The 12,663-nt window shown below is 42.7% G+C and overlaps 1 non-coding gene across 1 annotated transcript; it reads right to left on the bottom strand.

Moving 5' to 3' along the window:
- Nucleotides 1-12,160: 12,160 nt before the first annotated feature.
- On the bottom strand, nt 12,161-12,298 carry LOC114813933. Its single transcript, XR_003761677.1, has one exon. It is a non-coding gene; the product is annotated as a small nucleolar RNA SNORA7 (small nucleolar RNA).
- Nucleotides 12,299-12,663: the final 365 nt, after the last annotated feature.

Below are 12,663 nucleotides of genomic sequence, written 5' to 3'. Positions count from 1 at the left end.
GTGGTGGAGCCGGGATTAGAACCCATGACTTTCTGAATTCCAGGACCATGCTTTATCCACTTCACCAAACTGCTTCCCTAAAATTAGAACTGAGTGTAAAAAACCACCACATGGATATTGTTGTTTCTAAATTGTACAAAACTTACCTTGCACAGAATTACATAAACATACTTTAGACAATGCTTTTCTGTAAAACATCTTTTTTGCTCTTTACTGATAGCTGTACCTCATTCTTCCATCACCAACCCATTGTCATGCCCCTCCACTTGCCTGAAACTCCTAGCTCAAATCCACTCAGCCAGGCACCACTCTACCTTTAAAGAACAATTTTGCTCCTTCAATGCATATTTTCTAACAAATCTCCACCTTCCTGTTTAGGTTATCACATCATCCACCCTTAGTATTTATAAGTTGATTTATTCCACTTATTTATTCATTTTTTGCATTCTTTTATCATCAGCAGTATCTAGGTTTTTGTTCTTATTCTCGGGGTCTGTATAATATCTGCATCTCCCTGTCATTCCCCATTAGACTATAATTCCCTGAGGGCAGGAAGCAAGTTTCTTTCTTTAATTATATGCACCCACAAGCTTGGTTCAATAGGCACCCAATAAATGTTGGTTATGTTGATGATGAATAGCCATTATCTTACCTAGCTGCAAGGAGGCAAGGTGATGGCTATTGTGCCATGAGATTGATAACTTGGCTCCGCCAGTGCTTTGGTCAGGCCAGACAGCTTTAGATAACCTGCCCTGTCACGGTGTAGTCAGATGAAGGTTGGAACCAGGGCTCAAATAACAATCAGGGCATCAATGAACAATCAAATAACAGTCTGTCCCCAAATAAAATGGGGTTCCTCTTGCTCCGGCCAGGCTTTGGCAGTTCTCTTATTTTTAGTCTGCCCAGAGAGAGACTTCTCTCTCTCCTGTCCGAAGTCCTGGAAATGATCTGGGGCTTTTTCTTTGTCCCCTCCAGAATCTGAGTCCATACCCAGACCCAATCTCAGAGAGGCCTGGGCTCCTTTTGGCTCTGGGAAGCTTAGATGTTGGGGTTGAGGGGGGAGGAGGCAGAAGGGAGTGAGGGTGAGGGGAGTTTGTATTCCCATCTGGTCCCAGTGATCACAGTGACCTATTTGCTCATCTGCTAGGTAATGGGGTTGGATCTGAAGATTCTTCTCTCCCACAAGGCTGAGTCCAACAATGCCCCAGAATCTATGCCCTTTTGAAGCCTCCCACCTTTAAAGCTTCATCTCAAATTTGTCCCCACACTCACAATGAAAAGATAATGTCTTTAGAAGTCACTAATGAGACACTTCCAGGGTCATCTACTGCTCCTTAAGCCTCACCTCCAACTTTCTGAACTATTTTGATCCTCTTCTCACATTCTTTCTCTCTTTCCATCCCTTCATTGATACTTCGGGACTTCAGAGCCCATTTGGGAACTTCAGTAGCCTTATGAATGTTCCCTTGTGGTATCTGTCAAGTGCTTACTTTGTGCCAGGCACTGTACTAAGCAATGGGGTGGATACAAGACAATCAGGTTGGACATAGTTTATGTCCCACCTGGGGCTCACAGCTTTAATCACCATTTTACAGTTTAGAAAACTAAAGCACAGAGAAGTTGAGTGACTTGCCCCAGGTCATTCAGCAGACAAACGGCAAAGAGGGCATTACAACGCAGATCCTCTGACTTCCTGGCCCATGCTCTTTCCCCTAGGCCACGTTGCGCTATCATTCCCTAAGTGACCTCCTGCTCCACCTCATCTCACCCACTAACCAACTTGGTCACCCACTCGACCTCATCATCTCTAATCACTGTAAAATCTCTCCCGTACGTGAGCTGGAGAGCCCTGCTGACGGAAATCCAGATATCAGGCTGACCTTGTCAATCAATCAATCATATTTATTGAATGTTTATTGTGTGCAGGGCATTGTACTAAGTACTTGGGAGAATGCAATATAACAATATGACACATCCCCTGCCTACAGTGAGTCTAGAAATCCATATCAAACCTGCTCTAGCCTTGCCCTCTCCTCCACTCTTATTTCTCCATCTTTATTGACTCCCATGCCCTTTGCTCTTGCCAGTTGCTTCAGATGTTTAACTCCCTCCTCAAACTCCCTGCCCCCTCACCCCCACCATCTGTTGCTCCTAATAATCTGACCATGTAGTTTATTGATAAAATTGAAACTACTGGGCATGATGTCCCTAAAATTTCCCCTGCTCCTCTCTGGTCCTCCCCTCCCTTCTCTTGGCCCTTCTTTAACTCTCCTGTTTTTCCCAGCAGCACCTCAAGAGAAGATCTCCCCACTCCTCTCAAAATCTGCCCCCGCCACCTGCACCTTCGGTCCCATCCCTTCACCTTATCATAACACTTGCTCCTTCACTTCTTCCTTCCTGACCACCATCATCAACCATTCACTCTCTGATGGCTTATTCCCATTGCTTTCAAATATGCTCATGTATCCTAGAAAAACCCTCTCTTTACTCCACAGCTCTCTTCAGTTACCACCCCATCTCCCTCCTACGATTCCTCTCAAATTTCCTGGCAAGAGTTGTTTACAACCACTCTACTTTCTCTCTTCCAATTCTCTTTTTGACTCCCCTCCAATCTGGCTTCCGTTACCTTCAATCCACCAAAACTGCCCTCTCCAAAATCACCAATAATCTTTGTTCTGAAATCGAATTGCCTCTACTCCACCCTAGTCCTCCTCGTTCTATTGGATGCCTTTGATCCTTTAGTCCACCTGCTTGTCCTGGAAACATTATCTACGTTGCCTTCACTGACATTGTTCTCTCCTGGCTATCCTCGTAACTTTCTGGCTGCTTCTTCTCACTCTTTTTCTCTGGATCCTCCTTTGCCTCCCAGCCCCTAGCTGTGGGAGTTCTTCAAGGCTCAGTTCTGGGTCCCTTTCTATTTTCCATCTACACCCGCTCCCTTGGAGAATTCATTTGCTCCCGTGGCTTCAACTACCATCTCTGTGGATGATTCCCAAGTACCCGTCTCCATCCTGATCTATTTCCTCTGCAGTCTCATATTTCCTCCTGCCTTCAGGACATCTCTAGTTGGATGTCCCGTCAACACCTCAAACTTAACAAGTCCGAACTTAACATCTTCCCACCCAAACCCTGGCCTCTCTGTGACTGCAGAGAATACCACCATCCTTCCTGTCTCACAACCCTGAAACATTAGTTTTATCTTCAACTCATCTCTCTCATTCAACCCACAAACTCGATCTGTCACCAAATCCTGTCGGTTCTACCTTCATAACGTCACTAAAATGCACACTTTTCTCTTCATCCAAACTACTACTATGCTGACCCGAGCACTTGTCCTATGCTTCCTTGACTCCTGCATCAACCTCCTCGCTGACTTCCCTGACTCCTTTCTATAGCCACTCCAGGCCACACTTCATTCTGCTGCCCAGATCATTTTTCTACAAAAAATTCAGTCGTTTCCCCACTACTCAAGAATCTCCAGTGATTATCCAACCAGCTCCACATCAAACAGAAACTCCTTACCATTGGCTTTAAAGCACTCAATCAGCTCACCCTTCCTATCTTACCTCGCTGATTTCCTACTACAACCCAGCATGCTTACTTCACTCTTCTAGCACCAGCATACTCACTGTACCTTGATTCCCTATTCAACCCGACCCTACAGCACACTCTGTCGCACCTTACTGTGAACGAGAACATAGCTCCTTACCCACCCCCTCTAGCCTGAAACTACCCCCTTCCCCTGTCCCCGCTTCATATCCAACATATCTCGAGACTATAAAGTCCTTCTGGGCGAGGGATTTTGTCTACCAACTCTATTATTCCGCACTCTCCCAAGTGCTTAGTACAGTGCTCTGCACACCATTAACACTCAATAAATGCAATTTTATTGATCAAAGACAATGATTTTATCTCTTTCCTAGATGTCTTTTCAACAGTGAGATAGTCCATAACTTTCTATCACCTCACCAAGCCAGTGACTAATGATATGAAAGTTCTTGATAAGTCTAACAGTAATCCCCAGAAAAATACTCACCTACGTAGTTGTATGAGATGTGACAATATTCACAGAGGCTGAATCTGCACAAAGTAAACCCAACCGTAAATTGAAACGACCTCACGGAATCCATGTGGTTTTCGAAGGAGCCAAGTAAACATGACTCGTTGATCAAATGTGGGGAATTTCACATAAGTACTTTTGGTCTCATTTCAGCCCGGAAGGGCCTCAAACGTTAAGTTGAGCAGGTGTCGACAGGGAGTTACCAAAGACTATGGCTTAAGGCTTATTTCTTGATTGAGTGAGAGTCAGCGGAATTGACAGTCCCCTTCCGGGACTGCTAGCTGTTTTACTCTTCCCCTCTTTGATGCCAGAATTCCTGGACTCTAGGGCTGTTTGGAGCCTATAGTAATGATAATAATTATGGTATTTGTTAAGTGTGTTGTTTACTATGTACCAAGCACTGTTCTAAGCACTGGGGTAGACACGAGGTAATCAGGTTGTCTCACGTGGGGCTCACAGTCTTAATGCTCATTTTACAGATGAGATTACTGAGGCCCAGAGAAGTTAAGTGACTTGCCCAAGGTCACACAGCAGACATTTGGCACAGCCAGGATTAGAATTCACATCCTCTGGGCCTTGCTCTTTCTACTAAGCCACGATGCTTCTCAGGCAAGCGGTAAGATGTGGGGATAGACCCATTGTAGAAAAGCCTGAAGAGCAGCCTGTCAACAATAGATATGCTGGCTGATCACTAGAGTTCACAGAGCGAGCTCAGAGGTAAGACTGGTGAACCATGACTCCAAAAACACTGGTCTTTTCTTCACCCACTAACATTATTTGATACTTAACACTGCTTACCTTTCCCAAAGCAGATTTGACCTAAAGTTTTAACCTTTTATAGTAGAAATAAATATGCTTGTCTTTTGCAGTCACAGCCTCTTTAAAGGTTTCTCAAAAAACGCAACAGGAATAGGAAATTGTTCTCTGTTCTGAAATGTGGGGACAAGAGAAGAAGGTAACTACTGCTTTCTTCTAAGTATTGTCCAGGTGAGTATTAACCTGGAAAGTCATCCCAGCCTATTGGCTGGTGAGGAGGCTAATTCTCTAAGGGATTTTGGTCCCGTAAAATATTTTTGAAAGGCCAAAATTCCCCTTCCCATGTTCAGCTCAGCATTAAGCTGAAGATGTTGCTTTTCTTTATTCTATTCCCCACTAAGGTGACCAAACTTAGCAATTTAGGCAAGACAGTATGTAAATTTCAGAGGGTCTGACCCGCCTCCCCTTATTATTGTTATGGTACTTCTTTATGTGCCAAGCACTGTTCTAAGCACTGGGGGAGATACAGGTTAATCAGGTCGGACACAGTAACTGTCCCACATGGGGCTCACAGTCTCAATCCCCATTTTTCCAGATGTGGTAACTGAGGCCCAGAGAAGTGAAATGACTTGCCCAAAGTCACACAGCAGACATGTGGCAGAATCGGGATTAAAACTCTCTAGATTGTGAGCTCATTATGGGCAGAGAATGTGTTTGATGTTGTATTGTAGTCTCCCAAGTGCTCAGTACAGTGCTTTGCACACAGGAAGTGCTCAATAAATATGATTAATAATAAGAATAATAATAACCCAGGTCCATCTGACTCTCAGGCCTGTGCTCTATCCACTAAGTCACACTGCTTTGATTCTGGCCACTCGGCAGGCTCCACATGCAGAGCTGTCCTTCTTTTCCCCTTCCTCTTCTTGCCCTCCTTCACCCTCCCTCTCTAACCTCATCCCAATTGTTCCCAAGAATTAATAATTAAAATTATAATTATTGTAATTAAGAAATTATTAGGCACCAAAGTACCACACTTAAGCCCTGCGATACATACAGATGCATCCATTAATCCCTGTTCTACATACATACATCTACACAATCTAAGAAGTAGGGAGAGCAGACATTTTATATTAGTTTTATAGCTGAGGAAACCGAGGCCCGGAGAAGTTGTCATTTGCCCAGAGTAACACAGCAGGCCAGTGGCACAGGTGAGATTAGAATCTGGGTCACGTGACATTTACTCTCACTTTTTCCACTGAATTTCACCTAATTCCCCTGACCCCCTTATCTTCCAAATGTTTCCTTCTTTCCTTTTCCATACTTTTATGCCTATTTAATGACCAGGAATAGCAATGGAGAGAAAATAATACAATTGAAAAAACCATGTTTGGAAATGTTTGGCACTAGTGGGAAGACCATGGGCCTGGGAAGCCCATGTTTGCTGTGTGATCTCAGGCAAGTCACTTAACTTCTCTGTGCCTTATTTACCTCAACTGTAAAATGGAGATTAAATCCTACTCCCAAATACTTAGACTATGAGCTCTATCAGGGATGGAAACTCTGTCCAACCTTATTAACTTTTATCTACTCCAGCACTTAGAACAGTGCTTAGTACATAGTTAAGTGCTTACCAAGCATAAAAACAATAATAATAGTAATAATAAAAACTCTGTCTACTGTCTTTGGGCGGTCACGCTTGTAATCTTTCAGCCCAAGAAGTCCTTTGGTGTAATGTCCTGGTGTCCATAGTAACTTTATTACTTCAGTTTTATAAATATCACCAGGAGGTCCTCCAAAAACTCTATAGGGCTGTTTTGTCAACCTTTGTTTCGCTAATTGGTATTTCTAATTAGTAACTAACTCCTGGGCATCTTTGACAGCTTTAGCATATAAACAGTTTCCTGCTCCTTGAAGTGATAAGTATACCTAAAAAGAAAAAAGTATGCCTTACACATTCACAAAAAGTTCTACTGGTCGAATATTTGAAAAAAAGAAGGCCACACTTAGATGAAATCCACCTGCACAGCAGAAATAATTTTAAACAAAATCCAGAAGTGTGATCTTCACATTCAAAGAGCCCCAGAATGGTCCTTCTTCAGGCTGCTAATGCTCACTGCTGTTGCCTGCAGAGTCACTGTGACGTTCCTAAATGCGGTAAGAGCTGATGAAAACTGCGCTGGCTGATGGATTATTACTGAATTTATCCAGGGTCCCTCTGGAATTCTGACAGCCAATGAATTATCAGCCTTTCAGATGAATTCCTTACCCTTTTAAATGAAGGCAGTTTTGCTACTCAGAAGTTTGAGTCACAGCCTACAGTGAAGGAGTTAATTAAGAGTCATATGGTAGATGATTGAGATTCATTCTGAAGTGCCAGTTAATAATATTGTTTTATAGGTCTGGAATAGAAAATCTATATGTAACAACCTGACACCTGAGTCATAAAACTTAGTTTAAAAAAACTACTTGATGGTAGTGATTAAGGGAGACAAAAGAAGTCATTTTAGAAGGAGGGCTTTTAAAATCTTTACCTGTCCTGAAGGAATTCTCAATTACATTAAAAAAAAATTGACATATCACAAAGTAAAGTAATAATGGGGGTTCAATTTCCTACAAGAGCCACTAATTATTCTTCTGAGCGATGCAGTCCCAGGTATCTGTGATCTGAATAGATGACCTAATAACATAGTGCACTTACTGAAGTTGCCTCACTCAGCTTCAGGCAATGTATTATTTAATGGTTTTTGATATTTAATTTGATCATTAAACCTTTGCCTACCAAGGTGTGAAAGGCTTAACAATTAAATAACATGCCAGTCCAAACTAAGACTTCAAGCCACCTCCAGTCTGGAATTCCTGCTCCAATTCAAACCTGGAGACTTATATTTAATATTTCGGGGAAAGCAAAGTCACGTTCTGACAGGCTGAACATCTCATCTGAATAGCATAAAAGGGTAACAGAGGCAGACAGGGCAACCGCCTCTGAACACTGATTTATAGTCAAAACAGTGTGTTCCAGCTGTTTTCAAGAGTCCTATGATCACATGACAGCCCAATAGGGGAAATGGCAGAGTCACAATTTAGTGTGATTACAGGTTGGAGGGGTAGCTTGATATGTTTTACTATGCTGGAGAAGATCCTTCCATGGGTAAGTTACATGGTTGCTAGTTAGCGTTTCTGATTAATGAAAACTATTTTAGATGATCAAGTTGGCCAGCTCTTATTCCAGGTATGCCATGGGGACAGCACTATCAAAGATGAGACTTCTGAGGATTTGGTAATTTGGTGTCAGACATCAGAAATGAGCCATAGCAGCAGCAGCAGCAGGACAGAGGTTAAATTCAGTGGTAACTCCCTTTTGTTTTTCTCAAGCTGGTTTGGACAACTACTGGGCAAAATTGTCAAATTTCCTTTGCGTTAGGTCCTCCAGTGGTGCTTTACTTTAAGGCTTAGACTCTTAGTTTGTTCAGGGACTGACAGTTGCATTGGCTTTAGGGGAATTTCTTTGGCTCTGGACAAAATGTCCATGATGGAGCAAATGGTTATGATCCTAGGGGGAGCCTGGATGTAATCAGCAAATATAATTCAGCTTTCTATGATCCCCAGGATCTGTGGTTATGAAGGAAGCCATCGTAACCTCGACTTCTCTCCTTCACCTCTTTTTCTTATTCCCCCCTTCCTCTGGATTTTTTTTCTCTCTTTCTCACTCCCTCCTATTTTCTTTTCCTATTTGTACCAGGCAATTGCACTGAAACTTAGGAAACAAATCTGGGTTCTCTATCCCCCAGGTCTCTCTCTCCCTACTATTCCACCATTCTCCAGGGATTTCAATGGATTGCTGCTGGCATCTATATTTTCACTTCATATTTTACAATCCCTCTTTGCCTCCATTGAGGAGGCTGCCATCACATGTCTTAAGTGAATGTTCCTGACAGGTTTCATATTTTTCAATCTAACTTGCCACTCAGCATTACGGTCTGTGGGTAGCAAAGGCTTGTCATCACCTAAGGCTGCTTTTACAGCCTCAACATTCACAGCCACAAAGTGAGGCTGCTTAGCACCTCCTCTAATTCACAGCCCATTCCCCACATAGAGCAGCTGTAGGAGCCTATCCCTCAGAGCAGAATTAGAGTAGGGGGAATATACGTTAACTTGGGAATAGTATCAAAGCAAGCTTCCCCTGAGGAGAATCATGACAGGGTTCCTATTAGGATGGTCTGTAGGCACTGTTCCTTCTGCCGGGAAGTAAGAGGTTGACTTCATTTAGAAGAAATAATTTAGTTCAGGTTAAAATACACATTATGCACCCTCTCTCCCTCCCCCCTCAACTTCTCTTCAAAATCTTGAGTGATCAATTTAAGAAGTCACCCCACCCTAAATTCCTGAGAAGAACTAAACTTGCTACTCACGAGAATGTACTCAATTAAAGGCCATTTTATTTGTGTGTTTAAGAACCAAACTGGGCACTTTGGAAGGACATATTGTAGGGATCTCTGAATAAGAGACACTGATGGGGGGAAAAGTGAGGTATGAATCTCCAGGAAAATCCTTGGGTCAAGATACCCCTCGGGCCTTCATTGGGCAGTGCTGGTGTTGGTTTGAGCTGATCTATATGAGCTGGATATAGTTCTTATTCCTGCCAGCTCACACCATGTGCTGAATATCGGCATTAAGTCGCACTCACTTCCTTTCACCTAGAGCACAGGTGTAACAAGAAGAATAAATGAAGTTAGCCTTCTCAACTGGTTCAAGACATCTTGCTGCCTCTGTTTCTGGCTTTATGGAGACTTGATGATGTGCAGTTAGCAATAATCTTACAGTTATAGCCCTCCTCCGATGGAGTGTTAGCCATGCGGGTTTGTTTGTGTTGGAATAAAATGGGAAATGTGTAGTACAAAGTGCACACTACAAAGTGATACTTGTAATATAAAGCACTTTCAAGATTGTATAATGTTTACTGTAGGTCATCAAATACGTCCCCTGCTGTGAAAGAGTGCCTTTGTTCTTGAGCTCTCCTTTTACTTGTTTCATCTTTCACAAAAGGAAATGTCCTTATCTGTGCTTAACCATTCTCACACAAACTATAATCTTCAGCTTGTATCTGTATTATTTCTGGGGAGAATACATCATTCTATACGAACAGACATAAATCCCAAGCAAAATATATTACAAATGCATTAATCTGCAATAGTACAACTCTTAAACATGTTTTGTGCAGGCTTCAAATCCCTTCATTGTTTGCCAGAGTCCAAAATGTGGTTACCCTAAAGAATCTGGATGTTTTAAAATGTAAATGAAAAGGTAGGCTCTGAAGGTAACAGGGTCCTTTCCATCATCCACTTTGAAGATTACACCAGCTTCAAAGAAAAATAGAAAATGAAGGCAACCGGCAGAGGCTTCTTAAACTACAGCTGTGAAATCCGTATGGCTTAGAGCTTCTAGATGAGGTTATACCACCAAGTGAATGGATAAATGGCCCATCTGAAGCAACGTACTCCTAGCTGATAGAAAAATGTGGCTTTAACTATTTTTCAGTGAAGGTTTACATCTCTGTTGTAGGGTTTTATGATATTTGTTCATGCAGAGCTCCATTTTTATAACACAGAGATGGAGATAATAATAATAATGCTGCTTTACTGGCTTTCTCCCCTTATCACGAGTTTAGTTTCTCTGAGTCCTCTTTGTTGGTTGGTTGGTTGGTTGACTGTCTATTTCGACTGGAAATCCACAGGCAGGAGCTCTCTCTAAACACTAGAGGGGCTCTGTTAGGGCTCCGTTGGTGCCGTAGGGATGCTAGATAACAGCAGTTCAAATGCTGTAAGGATGAAGCAGGAAGTGCCACCCTCTTTAGACTTTAATGACTTCATGGGGCTCTTCTTTGTTAATTGTTTAATCACAAATTTCAGTTATTGTTTACATGAGCTTTTTCAACTTTTGAATACAATTTATTTCTATTTTGCCAAGCTTTCTGTAATGCCAATTTAGAAACAAGCCTATTGTCTTGCACACAATTTCTGTACTGTCAAGAATGGAAAACAGCACCAGAGTGCCTGCGTGTCTGAGGGAGGAAAAGAAAAAGGACAAATTGTCCTTATCAGTTGGAATGGCACCTTGCAATCCAGAGCCTCCTTCCAGTATGGTAGGAATCGCTCCTACCAGGCCCAGTCTCAAGATGAATAAAATATGCACTGATATAAGTAACTAGCTACAAAGAATACTAGCTGGGAAACCAACTGAAATGAAATGAAATCAAGGGATAATCTAATTGGCAGGGAACATGTCAACCAACTCTGGTTTACTCTCCCATGCTTGTAGTATGGTGCTCTGCCTGCAGTAAGCACCCATCAATACCATTGATTGATTTGATTAATGAGAATGAACCTAGGCAGTATCCTGACTCTGGTCACCACTTAATTGCCCTCTTGCTCTGCAGACACTAGCAAATCCCTGTGCCCTTCTGAGCTTCAGTTTCTCTACCCTGTAAATGGGAATTGTAGCGGGGGATAAAAAACCCTTCAAGGTGTCTTGTGGAAATTTAGAAATAAAGGTGCTATGATCTGATCACAGTTCCATTTCTGAGACTGGGCTGATTCACTCAGGCCATTTAGCTCCCTTAGAGATCCAAAGAGTTAAAGGAGCTCAAGAAATTTGCTATTTCTCACTGGTAAGACCAGAGACAGTTTTGGTGAAATTATTTGAGATGCCATATGAAGAAATTCCTGGAGCCTGATTCTCATCCAAGACTCCCGAGATCCCACACAGTATCTGGAGGTCCCTGGAGAGATTGGAAACCTCCCTCTACCCACTTCTCTTGTTCTATGAAGCAGGTGTATATCTGCATCCAATGAAGAATCACCTCCCGATGGGGCAGCAGCAATCTGTGCCTCCACCTGCTTGGCTAACATGGTTCTTTAAGTCATGTCAAAAAGGAGCTGTGGTGGCTGCACTAATGACAAAAATCCCTGGTCACATGGCTTCACTACTAGACAGAATCCTGAGCCATACTGCCAATCGGTGCTGGTTCTTTCTCCCATCCTGGGGCAAGGGCCTCGTGCTAGATTTTGGGGGTGGGGGGGCAGAAAGGAGAGGAAAATGGGAACACATTTCACCCACATATACACTTGTCTTAATGTTGTCGAATCATCTCCGACTCATAGTCACCCCATGGACACATCTCTCCCAGAATGCCCCACCTCTGCCTGTAATCATTTTGTTAGTGATCCACAGAGTTTTCTTGGTAAAAATACAGAAGTGGTTTACCATTGCCTCCTTCCGCGCAATAAACTTGAATCTCCACCCTCGACTCTCTCCTATGCTGCTGCTGCCCAACACAGGTGAGTTTTGACTTGTAGCAGATTACCTTCCACTCACTAGCCACGGCCCAAGCTAGCAACGGAATGGGTAGGCATCTGCTTGACTCTCCCTCTTGTAGCCAAGACTGGTAGAGTACTGGAGGTTCTCCAGGTGCGATCCTGAGAGGGGCACATATAAACAGTCATATTTAAATTGGAATTTCAAACAGCAGCACCATCTTCTCAAACTGCACCCACCAGGTAGAATCAACCCTTTCTCAGGATAGTTCATATAGATCCCAAACTCAAGTGCTTCTTGACAGCACCTTGGTTTAATTTTCAATCAAACCAGTGGAAATTTTCAACTAGGGTAATACTTCCAGCTCAGCCATCTCTATTTAAAATGCTAAACATTAGCATTAGTTTAGTGGGAAATGGCATCTTCCAAAAAGGCCTTATTGACCTGGAAGTCAGTCAGTTTGACACTGAGAGCTAGAGTTCATATCAAACTCTTATCTGCTCTGATTTCTGATAAACTAATAGGCTAATTGTGTC

The sequence above is a fragment of the Ornithorhynchus anatinus genome, chromosome 8 (assembly GCF_004115215.2).
Source record: "Ornithorhynchus anatinus isolate Pmale09 chromosome 8, mOrnAna1.pri.v4, whole genome shotgun sequence".
NCBI classification, from domain to species: domain Eukaryota; kingdom Metazoa; phylum Chordata; class Mammalia; order Monotremata; family Ornithorhynchidae; genus Ornithorhynchus; species Ornithorhynchus anatinus.
Note: the sequence above shows the minus strand (reverse complement) of the source record. Positions and strands in the feature narration are given on the sequence as shown.